Genomic DNA, 19,327 nt, shown 5'->3' with positions numbered 1-19,327 from the left:
TGTCTAGGGCCCGCGTAGCCGTGCCCGTTAGGTGTGTTTCCTGCAGTAGGACCAAGGCTGGATTAAAGCGTCGTATACATTGCAGAACTAGCCCCCTTTTGACCTTGTCCCCCAACCCTCGTACGTTCCACGACATGACACCCAGTTGTGGAATCCGCCTCACTTCCGTGCCACCCCTCCCAGCATCAACCTGAGACCTACCCGCCATAGAGTATTTTCCTGAATTCACAATCGCTACGCTCTGATGGAGCCCGATCGTGTTGCCTAGTACCTGCCAAGCGACCTGCATATGCCATGTACTTCCAATCTTCATTTGTGTGACCAACCTGAAAACGATAAACCTCCCCCCCCAACTCCCCCCCACCCTGCCCCCCTGCTCAACGGACTCAGAACTGCCCGCCCCCCCAACTCAGCAGAGTGCAGAGTTGTTTTTTTTAAACAAATATGGGATCGGTTGACTCATTCCAGACAGTGTGGGAAGCCTTTAAGGCGTATATTAGAGGGATCACTATCTCTAAACACGCAGGAGTGCTTAGATCGATTCAGGGCCAGTTAGAGACTTTGGAGAAAAAACTTAAAGAGTTAGAGACCCTGCGTTTAACTGACCAGTGTGAAGTGCTCGCTCAAGAACTGGCACAGACGCTGAGCAAATACCACGAGGAAGCGGATGCGGATATAAAACATCTTGGGAAGTACGACACTGCCAGAACTTATGGGGAGGGGGAGCGTCCGGGGATGGTATTGGCTCAGTTAGTTAGACAACATTGGAACAGAACGGCGATACCGGACATGAGGGTTTTGCCAACAGATCCGCCGCTTACTGAAGTACAGGTGGCGGAGAGGTTTCGTGAGTACTATGCCTCCTTTGGATGCCTCCCGAGGACCCGCTCCGGAGGAACGCATCCTAGATTATCTAACCCATATTGAATTGCCGTGGTTATCGAACTTGCACTGGGAATTTTTGGCTCGACCAATTGAACGGGAGGAGGTTGTTTGGGCATTATCGGCTATGAAGGCTGGGAGCAAGCCGGGTAGCGACGGCCTTACTGTCACCTTTTATAAGGCGTTTTCAGACCTGCTGATCCCGCAGTTACTTACGTTGTTTGAGGACATTTGTTCTTCTGGGGTGATGCCGCCTACTATGCGTGAGGCGATACTGGTAGCTATACTCAAACCTGGGGAGCCTCCAGAGCAGTGCGCCTCAAACAGGCCCTTGTCGCTGCTGAATGTTGAGGTGAAGATATTTGCGAAGCTGATAGGCAATCGTCTTAGCCCCTTGGTTACCACACTGGTCGCTCCGGAACAGGCCGTCTTTGTGCCCAGTCGCAATCTCACCTATAACCCTAGGACATTGTTTGCAGCCATGCAGCACACGCGCCCGGAGGACCCCATGGTGGTAGTATTTCTAGACATGGAAAAGGCCTTCGACTCTGTCGAGTGGCCTTTCCTGAGGCAGGTTCTTGGACGAATGGGGTTAGGGGCGCTCTTCCTTCAACTCTTGGCGATGCTGTATTCTGCCCCCACAGCTCGTATCCGAATTGAAACTTTGGTTACGGACCCTATACAAATTAGCGTGGGCACGAGACAGGGCTGTCCCCTATCCCCCATACATTATGCGCTGACGGCAGAGCCACATGCTTGCACTTTGCGTGAATACCACGGACATAGGGGCATACGGTTCCCGAACTACCGTCTCATTGTATCCACATATGCGGACGATACCCTTCTATATGTTCGGGACCCTGAGGTACATCTCTCCCCAGTCCTGTGTGAGGTGGTGCTGTTCAGCTCTCTCTCTGGCATTAACGTTAACCGGAATAAATCCATCATGTTTCACCTCACGCCGGCTATGGCGCGCGTGGACCCTGAATATCCACTGCAATGGACCACAGACGCTTGCGATACCTAGGGATCCGGCTGCATGCGGATTCAGAGGTGGTGCTGAAGGAAAACTATGGGGTTGCCATCTCCAAACTGGAAGACGACATTGAATGGTGGATTGCCCTACCATTGTCATTGATGGGGAGGTTATCCCTCATGAAAATGATTGTACTGACTCGCCTCCTCTTCCTATTCACTAATATACCCATGTTTTTTTCCAAAACATGTTTTCAGCAGTTACACTTGTGGATGATCCGCCTGCCCTGGGCGGGTAAGCAGCCTAGGGTGGCCAGGAAAACCCGACCGTACATGGCGAGAGGTCTGGAACTCTATTATAGGGTGGCACAAGGCTCACACGCCTATCACTGGATACACGGCCTGCAGAGGTTCCACACCTCCATATAGAAACTATTGTCGCTGACCCTGTTCCTCTACCTGCACTCTTGTTTTTACCCCGAGATCGACGCACAGGCATAATAGACTCGCTAAATACGGTCACGCATGCATGGCATCATATGCTGGACGTACAGGCTGGCAGTTTACTATATGCTCCGTTAGCTCCTCCCAATTGGTGCTATTGGCTCGCCCCATGCAAAGACAAACGGGTAATAGCTGCGCTGAGAACGTTGGAAATACACAATATGGGGGACCTCTTTGCTGATGGCACTGCTCGCTCCTGGGATGATGTGGTGGTTGAGGGAGAGTCGTATTCGCTAATGTCGCGTTTCCAGTTCCATAGGGTGCGACATGCACTCAGGGGCCTCTTAGGGGAGGATATGACGGAGCACCCAGAGATTGCGGCCTTAACCTCCAATTATTAAGGCTAAGTCGCCCGCTAAACAGGTCTCCAAGTTGTACCGCTTTTCCCTCTCAGAGAGACACACTGAATATACTAAATCGCGATTGGAATAGCAGAGGGACCTCGAAGTGGAAATGACAGATGAGAAGTGGCTGTACTGTTGCTCGAGCACTAAGCGAATATTGCTCAATGGACGCCACAGGCTGATCCATTTCAAATTTCTGAATAGGGTGTACTATACACCCAAAAGACTTCATAGATACGGGCTTCGAGAGAGCCCACAATGTGAGAGATGCGGAGTGATGCATGCCGATTTTCTACATGTTGCATGGTCCTGTCCGGTGATAGCTTCCTTCTGGCGCACAGTGTATGCTGAGGTGAATCGGGTCAGTGAACTTACATTGATTCCAGATCCAATTCTGGCTATTTTAGGCTTCTCTAAACCTCTTCATAAGGACCTTAGACAACTGGTAGACATGGCCTTCCTCCTGGCCAGGAGATGTGTTGCTCTTTCGTGGATGCGAGGCCCGACGCCGGCTTTAGTGCAATGGACTAAGGAAATGCTTTATTGCAGTACACAGACAGAATTTTATAGTGCATTATTGCTCTCACGTAACTGGCCTAAGAATTTTTGGTCCTTATTCCTGAACAGGAGGTCTACACATGAGACAACAGATGAGGAGGATATGGCCACGGTTGCTGGGGAAGTCCGCCCAGCAGCTAACATATAATTGTCCTATTGCGGGGTCCTGGCCCCGTGACATACATACCTTCCGAGCAGGCAGTACGCTAGGGATATAAAGGGATAAGCTATAGATTGGGTTGCACTGTCGACTGGGGAGCGGGAGGCTCCAGGGTGGAACGCTGTCATATGCATGACTACTTTAGAGTAACGCTGTCACACTGCTGTGGTCTACACCTTAAATGTGCTAATGGATATGTGTCATTTTCTGTTACTTGCCTTTGATCTCACACTCTGTATGTATATGCCAATGCCTTGATCAGTTGTTTTTGTTCATTTTTCCTATTATTTTTGAAATGCCAATAAATAAATAAATAAATAAATAAACTTCACTAAAACACAGGAGGCAAGCACAAAAAGCACAATACAAAGGATGAAGTGGCAGCTGAGTAGTCAGATACACATAGAAAAGACAAATTTCCAGGCATTAACTGAATCGGATGAGCAACAAGTCAGTACCAGAGTACATGTCCTCGAAAATTCTACATCGGGACATATGAAATTAGCCCTTTAGCCATATCACATCGCTAAAGAGCAATGTAGGTACCCAGGGCTTTAAGTGGGCTGAAAAAACAGGGGGTGTCCCTCAAAGGAGCCTGAACATTATAATTAAGGGCATGGCACAAAAACCGCAGTCAATATTCTGGCCTTAGCAGATTGGGCTACCCCACCAGCATTTCTCTGTCACTGCCATTACACCCAGACACTCGAGACAACAAGGAACATGATATCTAGCATAACTCCGGACTACTGGCCTTGGCAATGTCTGTCAGTTGCGTAAGAGAAGGAATCTGCAACTATGGCTTGCATCTAATGTTGCGAAATACACTTAAAACCCAGATGACACCACAAGGATGATGCTGTTCATGAGTCTCCAAAGGAGTGATTTCCTGAGACAAAAGGAATCCACAAAGGATTTCACTTCCCCACAACGCTCATCTGTCATGCCGTTACTACTCCACCAGTGAGAAGTGAGGAGTGTGACCAAGCGCACATCGATGTGCCTGATGGCTATGCATTCCAGCAGAAAGGACGGACCGCCTGTAGCAGGGCACGAAACAGAGCATGAAAGAGACCCGTACTGAGGCACACTCAGAAAAGGGGACGGTGCACAGCACCGATGAGAACCGGCCTACTGAAAGCCCTGTATGTACATCAACACCATGTTCGACTGATGTGGCAAACATGAACAGCTAAGTTGTGCTGTGTGCAGAACAGACTAATTGGCCTAACTCTAAAAGGTGACTCAATAGCACCAGAAGGCGACCGTGCCATGGACTCGCCCAGCCAGCTCCACCCCCCCCCCTACCGGAAGATGAAGCCTTGGATGCATAGTCCCTGGTCTGTCCAGGGGAGGAGGACTTACATGGCCCCTCCTGCATGCACAGGCCAGGCATTACGCATATGGTAACAGTTGCACAAAGAGTTCTTTCTGTGACAATGTTCTGCTGACTCCCCCATAAGTGATTGGGGATAGTCAATCGTGGCCTCACATTCCCACAGCCAAAGCATACTACCATGAGTCTGCATGCACAATGGGCCTCTGATTGGGCAAGTTATCGCGCCCACACCAGCCTGAAGACCTTTGGATACCGGGTGTCTTCACCATCCTGTGTGATTCAGCCAGTGCTGAACACGGCTTGCCCACTATTTTCAAGGTGAACTGAGACACAGAGTATTGATAGCGTTTGATACTGAAGGCCGTTGCACACTTTTATCAGACTTGTGGGCTCTAGCCTTGTCCCTTCCTTCAATGCTTTACTGGGAGTACCTCTGGGTGTCAGTCCCCCAATTAGCACACTGCATTTTCCGCTTTCTGATATAAGTTTGGCTGTACAGCTGAGCACATCCCTTGCAGACCTGGATCATGAGCTGTGGGTGACTCCATTGGTTGTCCATGTGCAAGACTGCTTTGGTGAGACACATTTATGGGATGCTTTACAATATGTCAGGCAGGTTGACAGCTGCGCCGGTGCGTTGCGCAATGACTCCTGTGCAATGCCTACATTGAACCTCTACCAGGTTGCGATGGGATGCACCTTGCAACCTTGTAGTGCGAGGAGCACATCTGTTCCTTCATACTGCTGGATTGGATGGCGGTCCTCTTCGCTGAAGATTAACTGGATCGTCTCTTGGAACTGATTGCCCTTGAAGCTGCATGTGCCTTCTTGCATTCGTAACTACTTCCCAGCAAGAGGAACTATTGGTGACTAATGCAATTGTTGTTTCCCTTTTTTCACACCTCCTGACAAGAATTGGCAGCCAGCTCTCTGACTCTGGCCCTGTCTGCATTGGCTTGGACTGCGCTGTGCTCTGCGATCTGTTTCTCTTGGTACCACAGAACGGAGCAAGGGTAGGCTGTCAGTTGACCGTCGTGGACATTGTCGGCTGGCTTGAGCTCGGCTTCCATTATGCAATTGTAGTGCACAAAGATTACATGGCGTTGTTGTTTTGGAAGTACACAGGGCTCAAGTCTGGGGTACATGCAGCTACATGGCGCCCCCCCTCTTTTGACGGAGTGGATGCCATCTCCCCTGCCAGGACGTTGGTCCACACATGGATATGCTTAAACTTGTCCCGGTGAACCCTCCAGATACTGGGAAAGTTCTGCAGCACCTGCACATTGACTGATGTCCATTCCCAGCAGCAAGTGAGCCTTTTCTCACCTGAAGCCGGCCTGAGGTAAAGGGGCCATCCGGCCTCCTTTTGTTTGTACATGCTGACTGGGCCCCGCCTTGGACTTTACATTTAGTTGTAGATGCCTCAGAGGGAAACATATGCACACAGCTTGCCGGCTCTTCACAGGTACTTAGGGAGGCATGCTTTTGCCGTTGTACAGTCCCTGTATATCAATGCGGACGCTGTTAGACTGTTAGGTGGATTAGTCTGTCCCAGTATTTGCACAATTCGTGTTATTCGTACTATTTTGCTTCTTTTATATCACTACATCATGACGTTGTGAGATAATTTGCATTTTGACTTATTTGGTCAGTCCCCCCCACTTCATTTTTGGGGATTTGTGCCCAGCACGTCCTTTAGTACATGTCTGTCACATGAGAGGTGTCCGCAGAGCTTGCTCTCTGCGCAGTCCTAAAGTACTCTCAGGACATTCTGTCCGTGGTCGGAGAACCTTGTCCCTTGTCAATCAGTTCTGTTCAGGCCCTAGCACCCCAACTCTACATAGTTTCACAGCTGCAGTGTGGCGTAATTTCACCATGTATAGGCTGAGTAATGGGTTCTGCTGACAAAAGCCATGGACCAGGGACATGCCATGCAACTCCTTCCTACAAGGGGTGGGGGGGGGGGGGGGGTATGCACGTGGTTCTATGTCCAAAGGGATTGTTGATGTGACATCTAGCTTCATGTTAAATGGATGTGTCACTGTGGTTACCGGTTGGGTACTCTTGAATTTTCATCCTGTTGTGGCACGTGTGTTGCATGCTTTGACACTGTAGTAAAAACTTCACTTTTGAAAACGTCTCTTGTCTTCAACTTTTCTTTTTGTGTACAGGTGCTTGTATGCCTCATAGTGAGTAGGGGAGCAAGTGGGGCAGTATGGCAATGATGTCCTGTGCGTAGGGGTATCACAAGGCCAATGTGTGTACCATTAATGGCTGCCATCGACATTTGTGATGCCTCCCAGGCAGGGCCGGCTCAGGGTATCTTTATTTGTGTCGTCCAACGAGGCCTTCGGTGGGCCACTGCGTGCCCGATTTGTCACTTATGTCTCTCATCACACACCTGCTTCAGGGCCATCCTTTATCTCCCCTCAGTTTTACAATGGCCAGGGGAATTCATTCTTTCCTACATAATTCTCTTGCTAGATGCTAGATGCTTACTAGATGTCTCAAGACGTGAGTTTTCTCCATTGAAGGTTCTCCTGATGGGAGGAGGAGGTTTCCTGAGGTGGGAGTATCAGGCAAGTGACACTTCTCATGCTCTCGCTCATGCCCTCCTCATCGGATTCCCTCTCTGCCACCCTTGTCCAGCACCCCTCATCTATAGTCACTCGCTCATGTGCATTTCATTTGTTATATGGCGCTACTAATATGAGTGTAGGGTGAGCCAGTACTTTACATCACGCACAAATTTTATAGAGACAATCAGTCATGCAAGTATGTTAGTACATCAGTCTACAGGGAATGTCACGTAAGCCAATGAGGATTGCAAGGTGTGATAATCACATGGCTTACATGCTGGTGGCCAGGATTTTATGATTTAAATGTCTTTATTGATTTTCAACACACAAACGTCTCCGTGTACATTTAGCTGTCTTCAATCAAAGTCTAAGCAGTGCAACTGGGCAGAGCCAATTGAGGGCGCAAGCCCTGCAGTCGAAATAGAATCAGCCAATTGCACATTCATGGAATAGAGATTATAATAATAAGAAAAAAGGAAAAAACAACCCTCGCTCCCCAGAACCCCCTTCCCCCCCGTCCAGTGCCCCTGTCTCCCACTAACCACATGTCCCTCCTCCAAACTATGCTAAGCCCACAGTGACCTACTTAACAGTCTGTCTTCCGTGGCTCCGTGAGACGCAGAAGTCTAAGATATCGGGGCATGTGACTTCTCGGAATTCAGTAGCCAAAAGCAACAGAAATGGGTGCCATAGGTCATCATATCTGGATCCCTCTGCCGCCATAGTGAGTGACAATTTCTCCATCCTAAGCACATGCCACAATCAGTGAAGCCATCCTACAAAGGAAGGTGTGTTGGGAGTGCACCAATGCGTGAGTATGTTTTGCACCGCTGAGCCTAGGGAGATGGCCATTTGCCTGCCTCTATGGGATTTTAGTGGGTAGGTCAGGGGATTAGGAAGACCTAATAGTACATAAGCCGGGAAGCGCGGGATTTCTGTCTCAAAGTGCTTATCTACCTCATCCAACACTTGAGCCCAGTAGGGCTGAATATGTATGCATTCTCACAACAAATGCACCAGGTTGCCAACCCGGCCACAGCCATGCCAGCAGGTCGCCTCTCGGTTGCGGTCCATCGCATGTAGTCTTTCTGGGGTATAATACCAATACGTCACAACTTTCGTGAGTGTCTCTGTGAGTCCCATGTGGTACACAGAGTGTCGGGCCCTGTGGTATATCCCCTCCCATTCTTTGTGGGTGAGTGTCCTGCCTAGTGCTCTCTCCCACCGCTCTCTGCCTGGGTTATGTATGTACACCTGTGTGACCTGTAGCATCTTGTAGAGATCATAGATGAGCTTGGCATTGGACGTGCGGGTGATGAGCCATCTTTTGTATGAGGATAAGCGCCTATCCGCGCTCGCGCTGACCTGCGGTTGGAGTGCCCAATACCGCACCTGTAAGTATCTTAGCCATTCAGTCTCCGAGAGACCGTACTCCTGCCGAAATTGGGAAAATGGAACGACTCCCTCCGCTCAATACATGTGGTACAAAGACCGGCAACCAGCAGGCCTCCAGTGTGCAAAGGCCGCCCCTACTGCGCCCGGGGTAAAATCAGGGTTGTCGACCAGTGGGGTGAGGGGAGACGGGAAGGTTGTAAGGTCATGTTTGATATTGGTGGCGTCCAACACCTCAAGGGGAACCCGTGTTATGTGCGAGGCATACAAGTTTGGAGGCCTGCGAGGTTTGCGCAGAAAAGGGAACTCCTGCAATGGTCTTGCCGCCACCACCTGGTCTTGAAACAGCCAATGTTTCTCCAATTCCCATCTACTCCACTCGACCAGATATCGCAACTGTGCTGCTTGAAAGTACAGCTGGAGATCGGGAATTCCCAGTCCGCTCATCTGCGGGGGGAGTGTCACCAGCGTTCTCCGCATTCGTGGCTTCCGACCATTCCAGATAAACTGGGCCAAGTCGGATTGCGTCTGACAAATCCATCCAACAGGCGGTCGGAGAGGGAGAGTGCGGAAGAGATAGAGGATCAGGGGCAAAATAGTCATTTTGACTGCCGTGATTCTGCCTAACCAGGAAAGAGGGTAGTGCTTCCACTGACCAAGTTTGGGGGCCTGTGAGGTTTGCGCAGAAAAGGGAACTCCTGCAATGGTCTTGCCGCCACCGCCTGGTCTTGAAACAGCCAATGTTTCTCCGATTCCCATCTACCCCACTCGACCTGGTATTGCAACTGTGCCGCTTGAAAGTTCAGCTGGAGATCGGGAATTCCCAGTCCGCTCATCTGCGGGGGGAGTGTCACCAGCGTTCTCCGCATTCGTGGCTTCCGACCATTCCAGATAAACTGGGCCAAGGCGGATTGAGCCTGACGAATCCATCCAACAGGCGGTCGGAGAGGGAGAGTGCGGAAGAGATAGAGGATCTGGTGCAAAATAGTCATTTTGACCGCCGCGATTCTGCCTAACCAGGAAAGAGGGTAGTGCTTCCACAGACCAACCTCGCGACTGATTATCCGGCGAAGGGTAGCATAGTTGGGGGCAACCATAGCAGGGAGGGAGGGTGCCAGCTAGATACCCAAATACGGGACTGTATCCACCGCCCATTGAATGGGGAACAAACTCTGCAGATATTCCCGGGTGGAAGGGAGCAACGAGAGGTCTAATGCCATCGACTTGTCTGCGTTCACTTTGAATCCGGCAACTAGGGCAAAGGGGTCTAAATCTGCCAAGCACGCCGGCAGGGCTGCCCTCGGGTTAGTTAGTGAGATCAACACATCGTCAGCATATAAACTAATCTTGTGGACGTAGCTGCCAAACTTGATCCCTTCAATTGCCGAATTCTGCCATATTTTCTGAGTCAGAGGTTCCATGTACAGGGCAAAAAGAAGGGGCGATAGATGACACCCCTGTCTCGTGCCCCTCTTGATGGGAAAACTAGAGGAGGTGTATCTGTTCACTATGACCGTAGGGAATCTGTAGCAGTTAAAAATGAAGGTACGGAATTTCTCCCTTATCCCCACCCTCTCCAGTACCCGCTCCAAATAGGGCCAATGAACGCGATCTGAAGCCTTTTCGGCGTCAATGGCCAACATCATATATTCCCCGGGCACCCAAGTAGCTTTCTCTATAAGGTGGAGAATCCTCTTGGTGTTGTCTGACGTCTGGCGTTCAGGGATCAAGCCCGCCTGATCCGGATATAAGGCTCTGCATATGAGGGGCTAGACGAGCGGCCAGAATCCCTGTGTACAATTTAAGGTCAATGTTGAGGAGGGATATCAGGCAATATGCCCCGAATTTAGTCCCGTCCTTCCCAGGTTTAGGGATCACTACAATAAGGCTCCGGAAAGGTCACTCGGTATCGCTCCCTGATCAGCAAAGGAATTAAACAGCTGAGTAAGAAGTGGGGCAAAGTTGGTTGGCACTAGCAAGCATGGTTGCAAAACGAAATATAGCACGACTCTGGGGGAGTGAGGTGGTGCCTACGGTGGAAGAGTGGGAAAGGGACCTCGATTGGTGCCAAAGGGCGGAAAGAGTTATTTATAAGAGCAGAGGATGCCCAAAGAAATGGGAGAAAGTGTGGGGGCCATGGAGGCTATACAGAGGAGAATCAGTAGACACCCAGGCAGATTCTGCGTCAGATTAAAAGCTAGAATAGGCCCAGAGTCCTGCTCCCTTCCTGAGGGGGGAGGGGTTGGATGGGTGGCGCGGGGGGAATAGACAGGGTATGGGAGGGGGGTGGCACTTCAGTATGCAGTGGTATCTATTCAACGTAATCCCGCTGGTGTGGGCCCCAGACATTCATGGTCAGGGTTAAGAGGGGTACAGGAGGTTTGATTTACCATGCTGACCGAGATGATGACATGTCATGTGAATGATGATGTCTTTTTATGTATCAATGTATTACTACTGCCGACCACTGTGTGACTTAACTGGAGCATGTTTTACAATAAAAATATATTTTTTTTAAAGAAGTGGGGCAAGCACCACGCAAAACTTCTGTTAGAAGATAGCGGAGAAGCAGTCCGGTCCTGGGGCTTTCGCCAACTTAAGGCGGGATATAGCAGCTATGACCTCCTCTGTTTGGATATTCCTGTCTAGGTATTCTGCCTGAGCCGCTGTCAGAGAGGGCAGGGAAACCGAGTCCAAAAAGGCAATAGCCTCAGAACTGTCTAACTGACCCCCAGTGTAGAGAGTAGCATAGAAGTCACAGAATGTTTCCACTATATCAGCATCATCCGATACGCTAGTCCCGTCCAACCCAACAATCTCTTTGACCCCTTGGTGCTGGCGGACCTCTCGCAGTCTATTGGCCAACAGGTGCCCGCACCTATCACCCCCGGTATAGTAAGCGTGCCTCAGTCGTAGAGCCGCGAACTCTGATCTGTCTTGGTCAAGCGCCGCCAATTGATGGCGCAAAGTCTTAAGCTGTCGCCACACTCTCCAGGCTCCCGTCCTCTGGTGCATCTGCTCCAATTCGTGGACCCGCTGTGTGAGCTCATCGCGCTTACGCTGGCACTCCCTATTGTCAGCAGTCGAGAGAGCAATAAATTCCCCCCTAACTATGGCCTTCAGCCCACTGGGTTGCAAGGGTGGTATCCGAGTTCGCATTATGGGAGAGATAGTCAGTAATGGCGCTTTGTATGTGCTTTACAACGTCTGTCCTGTGTAAGAGAGTGTCTCTAAGATGCCATACCCTGGAGGGGCGTGATGTGGGTGGGAGGGTGAGAGTGGCGAGTACCAGGGCGTGGTACGATAGGAAGGCCACTCCTATCTCGACTGTGGTCGTGAACGCGCGCACTGGGGTAGAGACCAGCAGGTGGTCCAGTCTTGCGTAGGTCTTGTGTGCATTAGAGTAATAGGAGTACTCGCTAGCTAGGGGGTGAAAATTGCGCCAAAGGTCATGTAGGCCAAGGTCATTCAGTCGCCCGCGTCCCTCTGCAGAAAGTGCGCCTACCTGGTGGGTGCACTGACTGTATCTGTCCATAAGGTTGTCAAACACTAGGTTTCAGTCGCCCCCTAAGATGATATTGCGGTCCGACGTGGCTGTGGCCTCAGTAAGGGCGGAGTGCAAGAACCTCTCCTGGCCTTCATTCGGGGCATATAGGGAGCCAATAGTGAAAATGTGTCCACCCAGGGCAAGGCGATAGGTCAGAAGTCTCCCCTTGATCTCGGCACCTTTATGTAATACTTCCCCTTTAAACAGCTGAGCAACCAAAATCGCCACCCCAGCCGTCTTAGTGGAGCATGAGAAAAACTGAGTGGGGAACTTGCAGGGACCGCAGCCTATGACAGTCGCGTGCTAGCAAATGGGTCTCCTGAAGTAACCATAGATCTGCTTGTGTTTTCTCTAAAAATGACAGTACCGCCCTGCGCTTTACTGGGTTATTAAGACCCCTCACATTAAGGGTTAAGATCCTAAGTGTGGTATCAGGAATAACCGATAATCGGCAGAGTCAGGCTCGTACTCAAGGAACTGTGTGTGGCGTCGCCAGTACAATTCACCGCCATGTATGGAAGGGCTACCCGGATGTGTGGAGCTACTCTAGCACTAGGAGAAAATCGAGTGTGGAGCACTGGACACCCCCCCTCGACCCCTCCAAACTACAAAACATTTTAAGGGAGCAAAAAAGGACGAAAACACATAGTCCATCAACCATGGTTGATCAGTGAAAGGATATCGGGGTGGATTACTAACAGGAAAGACCCCTCCCTCCCGCCAACGGTCCGGACCGTACGAAAGCAAACAATCAGTCAGGCATAGTGTCTAGGGTCAGCCGGGCTGGGTGCTGGGGAGATCTGCCGAAGCGGCCTCCAAAGCTGACCGTCTACCCTCCATGACCTCTGCAGCTTGGGGTTTCTTGAGACGGCGCCTGCGGCCCTGTAGACGCCATCGGGGTCTGGAATCCTCAGCTTCCTCCTTGGCATCCTCATCTCCACTCTCTCACTACGCCAGTTCCACACCCAGTAGCCTGCTAGCTTCTGACAAGGTGCGCAGCTGGTGCAGCTTATTGTCCATGCGAAACACTAGCCTGAACAGGTGGCCCCAACTGTAGGTGTTGTTGCGCTGCTGTAAGTGAGTAGTGATAGGTTTGAAGGTTCTCCTCTTCTGTAAGGTGAGGGCGGACAGGTCCTGATAAAGTACAGGAGTGCGACCCCTAAACTGAAGAGGGTGCATCACAGACTAGTATGTCCGGCGGCGGAGCCGACAGAGCCCTCGAGGGACCCACCCTGTGTGCCCGATCCACTCTCAGCTCAGTCTCCAATGGTCTGCCCAGTATGTGATTGAAAAGTTCTCTGGAGTAGGAGAATAGATCCTTTGAGTCCCCATCCATCTTCACCCCTCTGATGCGTATGTTGTGGCGCCGGGACCTGTTTTCCAGGTCCTCGACGTGTGTTTGGAGGTCCACCTGTTGGTCATGGATCCGGAGAATCTCCTGTTGCAGAGCCGCTATCTCTGTGTCTCTCCCGTCGCTCTTACCTTCCAGATCATCAACTCTCTCGACTATGCCATCAACCTCACGTCTGACCTCCCGGATTTCCGATGCAAACTCTTGCTTGAGGGTATGGGTGTCATCTCCTAAAGCGACAAACATGGATTCGAGTAACGCCTTGGTGATGGGCTCAGCTCCGTCTTCCTTCCCTGGCTTTGGGCCTGAGTGCCCGGCCGCTGTAGTGGAGGCCATTTGTTCAGCTGGCGCCTTGATAAACAAGTCATTAATAGTCCTTTCCTTCCTGTTTCTGGAGGAGGACATAGCACTCTTCGGATAAGCTCAAGAGGGTCGTGGAAGGCCCCACTTGTCACCGCTATCAGCTCCTTCTCAACTGTTGGCGTCAATGAACGACCCTCCTGGCCCCGGCACTCACCCCTAAGCAAGAGGGGAGCCTCCGGGCCTCCATGCGCTTTATGCCTCACCCTGCCGGGGCCTCAAAGCTCGTCTCCACAGGTCCGGGGGGGCACAGGCTCAGTCCTCCACTTGGCGTTTGCTCGCCAGCGATGCAGCGAGATCCCCCCTTTTGCCAGCAAGTCCCACGGGGCGTCACAACTGTCCGTGTCTTGCCTCCTTGCTGGTACAATCCAGAATCCCCCGATGACCCTCAGCTCATCGCCTGCCGGGCCCCTCCGTGAGTGTTGAGTGGTGCACGTCTCACCCTCCTCTGCTCCAGCCGGTATGCCGCGTCCGGTGCTTCCCTGTCCCACCGTATCTCCCCTCGAGCCTACCTGGGCCCAGTTCTGTGCACTTAATCGTCGTTTCTCTGCCCCAGTGTCTGGGACTGGCGGGTTGCGGTCCTTCGCCAGCTATCCCTGCAGATTCCAGCGGCTCATGCTGTGGGTGGTGGGAGGATGACTTAATCGCCCTGCTCCGCTAATGCCCCAAGCTGCAGCTCTCATCCCCCGTACCTGGGCCCAACAGGAAACTCCTCCACAAAATGGCGGAGTAGTCCACTGTGCGCTGCCTGGCTCCGCGCTTGTCGTGCTCCCCTCTCCACCACCGCCACACCGGGAGCGACGCCCTCTGTCAGCGCCCTCCTGTGCCTCTAGGCCGCCAGTCCCCACCTGCGTTGCTGAAGAGGCCCACTAGGCTGCACCGCGAGACACACCGCCTCTCGCTCCAGTCCGGACAGCCGTCATCACACTCTCAGGGTCGCCGGACACTCCGCTCCACCACTCACCGGGAATTTGCATCTCGCTGGCTCTGCTGCCAACCTCCTCAGTCCCCTGGCCCACCAGGTGAGTGCCCGCTCCTGGGCACCGTGCGACTCGCTCTCTGCAGCCTCACTCTGCACCACTGCTCTGGGATGCCACAACTGTTGCACACCTCACGTCTGGGAGGAGATCGAGGGGCCTTCACTACCCCACTGATGGGGGGCTTCTCCCAGCCGTCGGAGCCCCGCAGGGACCGCACCACCAACTCCTCAACACAAGGTGCGGCGCGCTCCACCCAAGATGGCGGCCCGGGCTCGGCTCCCCGGTGACTCTCTAGACCGCAACCTGGGGGGTCCGCCAGTCCGCAGCTCCCCGGACCCCCGCTGCCAAAGCCAGACTCCGTATGTCTGATTTGCAGACAATGGACACCTCTAGTTGTCTGCCTACGCCACTGACCGTTCACAAGACAACCCCTGGCCCAGAGACGCCAGTCAGATATCAATGGATTTTCAGGCGCTGTCTACAGGTTGGATGGTTCATTACACAACATTGGTACAGTGCTGGAGGACTTTGTCCTTTTTGACTCCTTCTCTCATTTAAGTCCTTGCTGGCCACAAGACATTGCTATGTATGTAATGTCAGACTCCTTTCCTTGCACATTCCATGTGTGTGAAGACTTGGCTCACAGGTCACACTCTTTCATCCCTTTACAGTGTAGTGACCAGCTGGTCACTGTTCTAGTTTTTCTGATGTGCCAGCCACTCCCAGAGGGCTGACTTACCCCCCACCCCACAGCCACCCAGCACAGGCGTCACTGGACCTGTGGTCCTGCCAACAAACGGGTCCGGACGCACGTGCCCTGGGCCAGTTCTCATAAGCATTTATCGTGACTGTGTGGTTACTCGATATGCATGTGGGCCTCATGCCACACAACATTACACATCGGGTGCACCAGTCACTTCGGGTAAATGAGTCATGATGTATGATGTAATAGTCAGGGTGCCAATGCAAATGTAGAGTGTGTTCGCATGCGCAGTAGCTGGCATTCGCAGCGATGACACGGATTGGCCACACTTGAAAGTTGCAGGGTCACGGTCGCAGCTTCTGTGCCGCCAGGGTGTGACACACACAATGTGGATGAGCCATCAGCCAATGGGTGCCTTAGGCGTCCATGTTTATATGTTGCGGGTTGTGCGCTCTGTGCCTGCGAGGCTCGTCATTGGCTCCAATTGCCTTCTGGGGCACCGAGAGTCACTCATGTGGATTGGGTGGCCCTCGCACTTTGCATTTGGCAGGTTGCCACATTCATTGTGGTGCCGCCACGCTTGTTGGGAGTTGTAGTTCAGGGGTTGCATGCGTGGAGATGTCTGGTACGTACCTCTGCTGTTGGGCGCGGTAGCGTCTTGTCTGCCAAAGGTGCAGCAGGTAGTGCAGCGGGAGGCCTGTCTTGCAGGATCCATGGCGTGTCCAGGGGTTTAATTGGATACTGTATCGGCTCTTCCTCTCCAATGTTGTAGTTCCGTCATCCGCAGCGTGTTGGTTTTTACGCGGTGGTGGGAAGTGCTGTCTGTAACATCATGATTTGCTTGGCAGATGGAACGTGTTTCCGCATGCCGGTCCTGCCCTGTTGGCTTCATACACCACCCTTGCATACGCAAAAAAACGTGCGGAGCCTGACAGACGCCGGTGGATGGAAAATGGCCTCTGTGGGTCCATTGTGATTTGTTAGTCACAAATGACCGCACCTGGGGCGGGGAATGGAAACTGGCATCTGTGGATCCATTGTGATTTGTTAGTCGCAATGACCGCACCTGCACACCAACAGACAAGCGTGGACCCGATATTTCAGTGCAAATATTTTATTTAGCCAGTGCCGCCATTACGCGTTTCGGGAGATCCCTCCCTTGATCACATATATATATATATATATTCACTGAAAAAACCATAGGTTTCAGGGACGTTATAGTTAGAAGTTAGCATTTCAAAAACCTTAGAAATTCACTGAAAAAACCACAGGTTTCAGGGACGTTATAGTTAGTTGGACATTTCACTCGTACAAAACCAGAGAAATTCGACCGTTATAGTTAGTAGAGATAACTATAACTCGTGCCCCCGCAATGCACTTCTGATGACTTTACATATTAAATCATTCATGACATGGTCAGTGACATCACTGATGACATCTCAAATTACATCACTGATATACTCCATCAGAAATATATGACTTCAAGAAGGATTCAGGTGGAACACGCTGTTTCTTTCATGTGTGGATTAATCAATATTCACCATGGCTTAGCTACTCTCCTCAAGTGAAAGGTGCAATTTGCAAGTTTTCCACAGTTTTTCCACAGCCAGTTCATCGTGGGATACAAGGAGCACTCATAACTATGCCTTTCACTACATATAAACACTTCGATGAAAGTGCACGCAAGCATGTCTTATCATCTTGTCATAAAAACGCACAAGTGAATGCAACTCAATTTTTGGCAATCAGAAAGAAACCGGAAACAATTATTGTTTGCCAAATAGACAGTGCTGTGAAAAGGCATGTTGAAGAAAATCGGAAAAAATTATTTACACTTTTGTCTACTATCTTATTTTGTGGCACATATGACATTGCTTTATGTGGGCAAACAAGTACAACGGGAAATGTGCAAAGTCTGTACCAATTTCGCATTGAAGCAGGAGATGTGATCCTAAAGAACCATCTGGAAAATGCACCAGTTAAAGCATGTTATACATCAGTTCGAGCTGAACATGAATTGATTACATTATGTGAAGAACATTTAGAGCAGATCTAGTATCCTTAGTCAATTTGTCAAATGGATTTTCAGTCATTGCTGATGAAATTGCTAACATACCCGGAAAAGAACAGATGTCACTTGAAGTACGTTTTGTAGCCACAAGTAGCACCGTAGCTGTCATCAGAGAAGAATTCTGTGGATCTGCAACCTTAAAATAAATGGATGCAATCTCAATTGCAAATATGATTATGGATACATGTTCTAAATTTGGATTAAACTTAGAAAAACTCCATGGCCAAGGATATGATGGATGCTCTACAATGGCAGGAAAGGAAGGTGGCGTTTATGCCACAATAAAGAGAAAATATCCTAAAGGTGCTTTTCCTCACTGTTCTGCACATAAACTTAATTTGGTTGTTAATGACCTGAATGCTTTTCCTGATATACAGAATTCTATTGGCATATGAAAGACTTAATCAAGTCTTTCTGTGAGAGTCCAAAAAGAAGGTCTCTTATTCCTAATGTGCCATTGCTGAGAAAACACGATGGACAGCAAAATACAAGAGCATTCGAATTTTTAGCTTACACTTTGAAGAGATTTTTAAGCAATTAAGCTTACTGGTCACTACAGCATCAAGGAAAACACGGCAGGATGCATATCAATTGCAATGTTCCTCCAGCACAGTGATCTTTCTCTTTTGCTTGTCCATAATTTGAGATTACTCATCAAGATTGGAATCTGTAAGCCAGGATCTCCAAGCTGTTCAGCTTAATATCCTCAAGGTGTGTAATCACATGCAAGACCTTCTGACTGTGTTCCGTGATCATAGAGAAAAAGCAGAAGAGCAATTTAAGGATATTTTTACAGATATTCAAACAATGGTAGAAAGACTGAACATCGAACTTTGTGTTCTCAGACAGTGTGACCAGCAAGTATTTTGTTCTAATTTTGGTTCCTCTTCTGTGGAAGAATACTATCACAAGTCTATCTATGTGCCATTCATGGACTCTATCATTGCCGCATTAGAAAGCCGGGTTTGCAATGAAAACAAGAAACATTTGAGTATGTTCTCATTTTACCCATAACATATGTAAAAAATTACACCTGAGCAATACAAATGCCATATTGAAAACATCAGAAAAATGTAAGACATTGAAAACCTGGTAGCCAAAGCAGTCACATGGTTTCAGATCTGGTCAACAAAGGATGACCAGCTTGAGAATGGATCTCTGGATTTGCTAAACCACACAGACTTAGGGCCAGATGTAGGGGCCAAAATACCGATTGGTAACTGCCGATTTCGGCCGTTACCGACCGGTATTTAGAAATTGGCATGTAGGGGCCTTTATTTTACAGATTCGGTAAATTTACAGATTCGGTAAATTTACCGATTCTGTAAAATACCGAATCGGTAATTTTACCGATTCGGTAAATCCAAATGTAGGTGGGACTCTTCTGAGTCCCAAAGGCCTTTCAGATTCGGTATTTTACCACCCAATTCAATTGGGTGGTAAAATACCGAATCCAGGTGTGCATGCACATGTGTGCATGCACACCTATGCCATGTGACAGACAGACATGCCCTTAGGGCATGTCTGTGTGCCACATGGCGCACATGCCTGTTTTTGGGGTGCTAGAGGGTGTCAAAGTGAC

General features: G+C 50.2%; 1 long non-coding RNA gene across 7 annotated transcripts in view; it reads right to left on the bottom strand.

Annotated features, from left to right (window-relative positions):
* LOC144825091 (uncharacterized) overlaps window positions 1–19,327 on the bottom strand; it is a 1,621,997-nt gene that overhangs the window by 881,954 nt on the left and 720,716 nt on the right. For 2 of the 7 annotated variants that reach the window (XR_013609284.1, XR_013609278.1), the window contains one exon: window positions 18,326–18,484. The exons of the other annotated variants lie outside the window; for them this stretch is intronic. This is a non-coding gene — a long non-coding RNA (uncharacterized LOC144825091). Of the gene's footprint in view, window positions 1–18,325; window positions 18,485–19,327 lie in introns of those variants that run through there. 7 annotated transcript variants of the gene reach the window in all.

The sequence above is a fragment of the Lissotriton helveticus genome, chromosome 1_1 (assembly GCF_964261635.1).
Source record: "Lissotriton helveticus chromosome 1_1, aLisHel1.1, whole genome shotgun sequence".
Classification (NCBI taxonomy): domain Eukaryota; kingdom Metazoa; phylum Chordata; class Amphibia; order Caudata; family Salamandridae; genus Lissotriton; species Lissotriton helveticus.
This window is presented reverse-complemented; position numbering and strand designations above follow the sequence as displayed.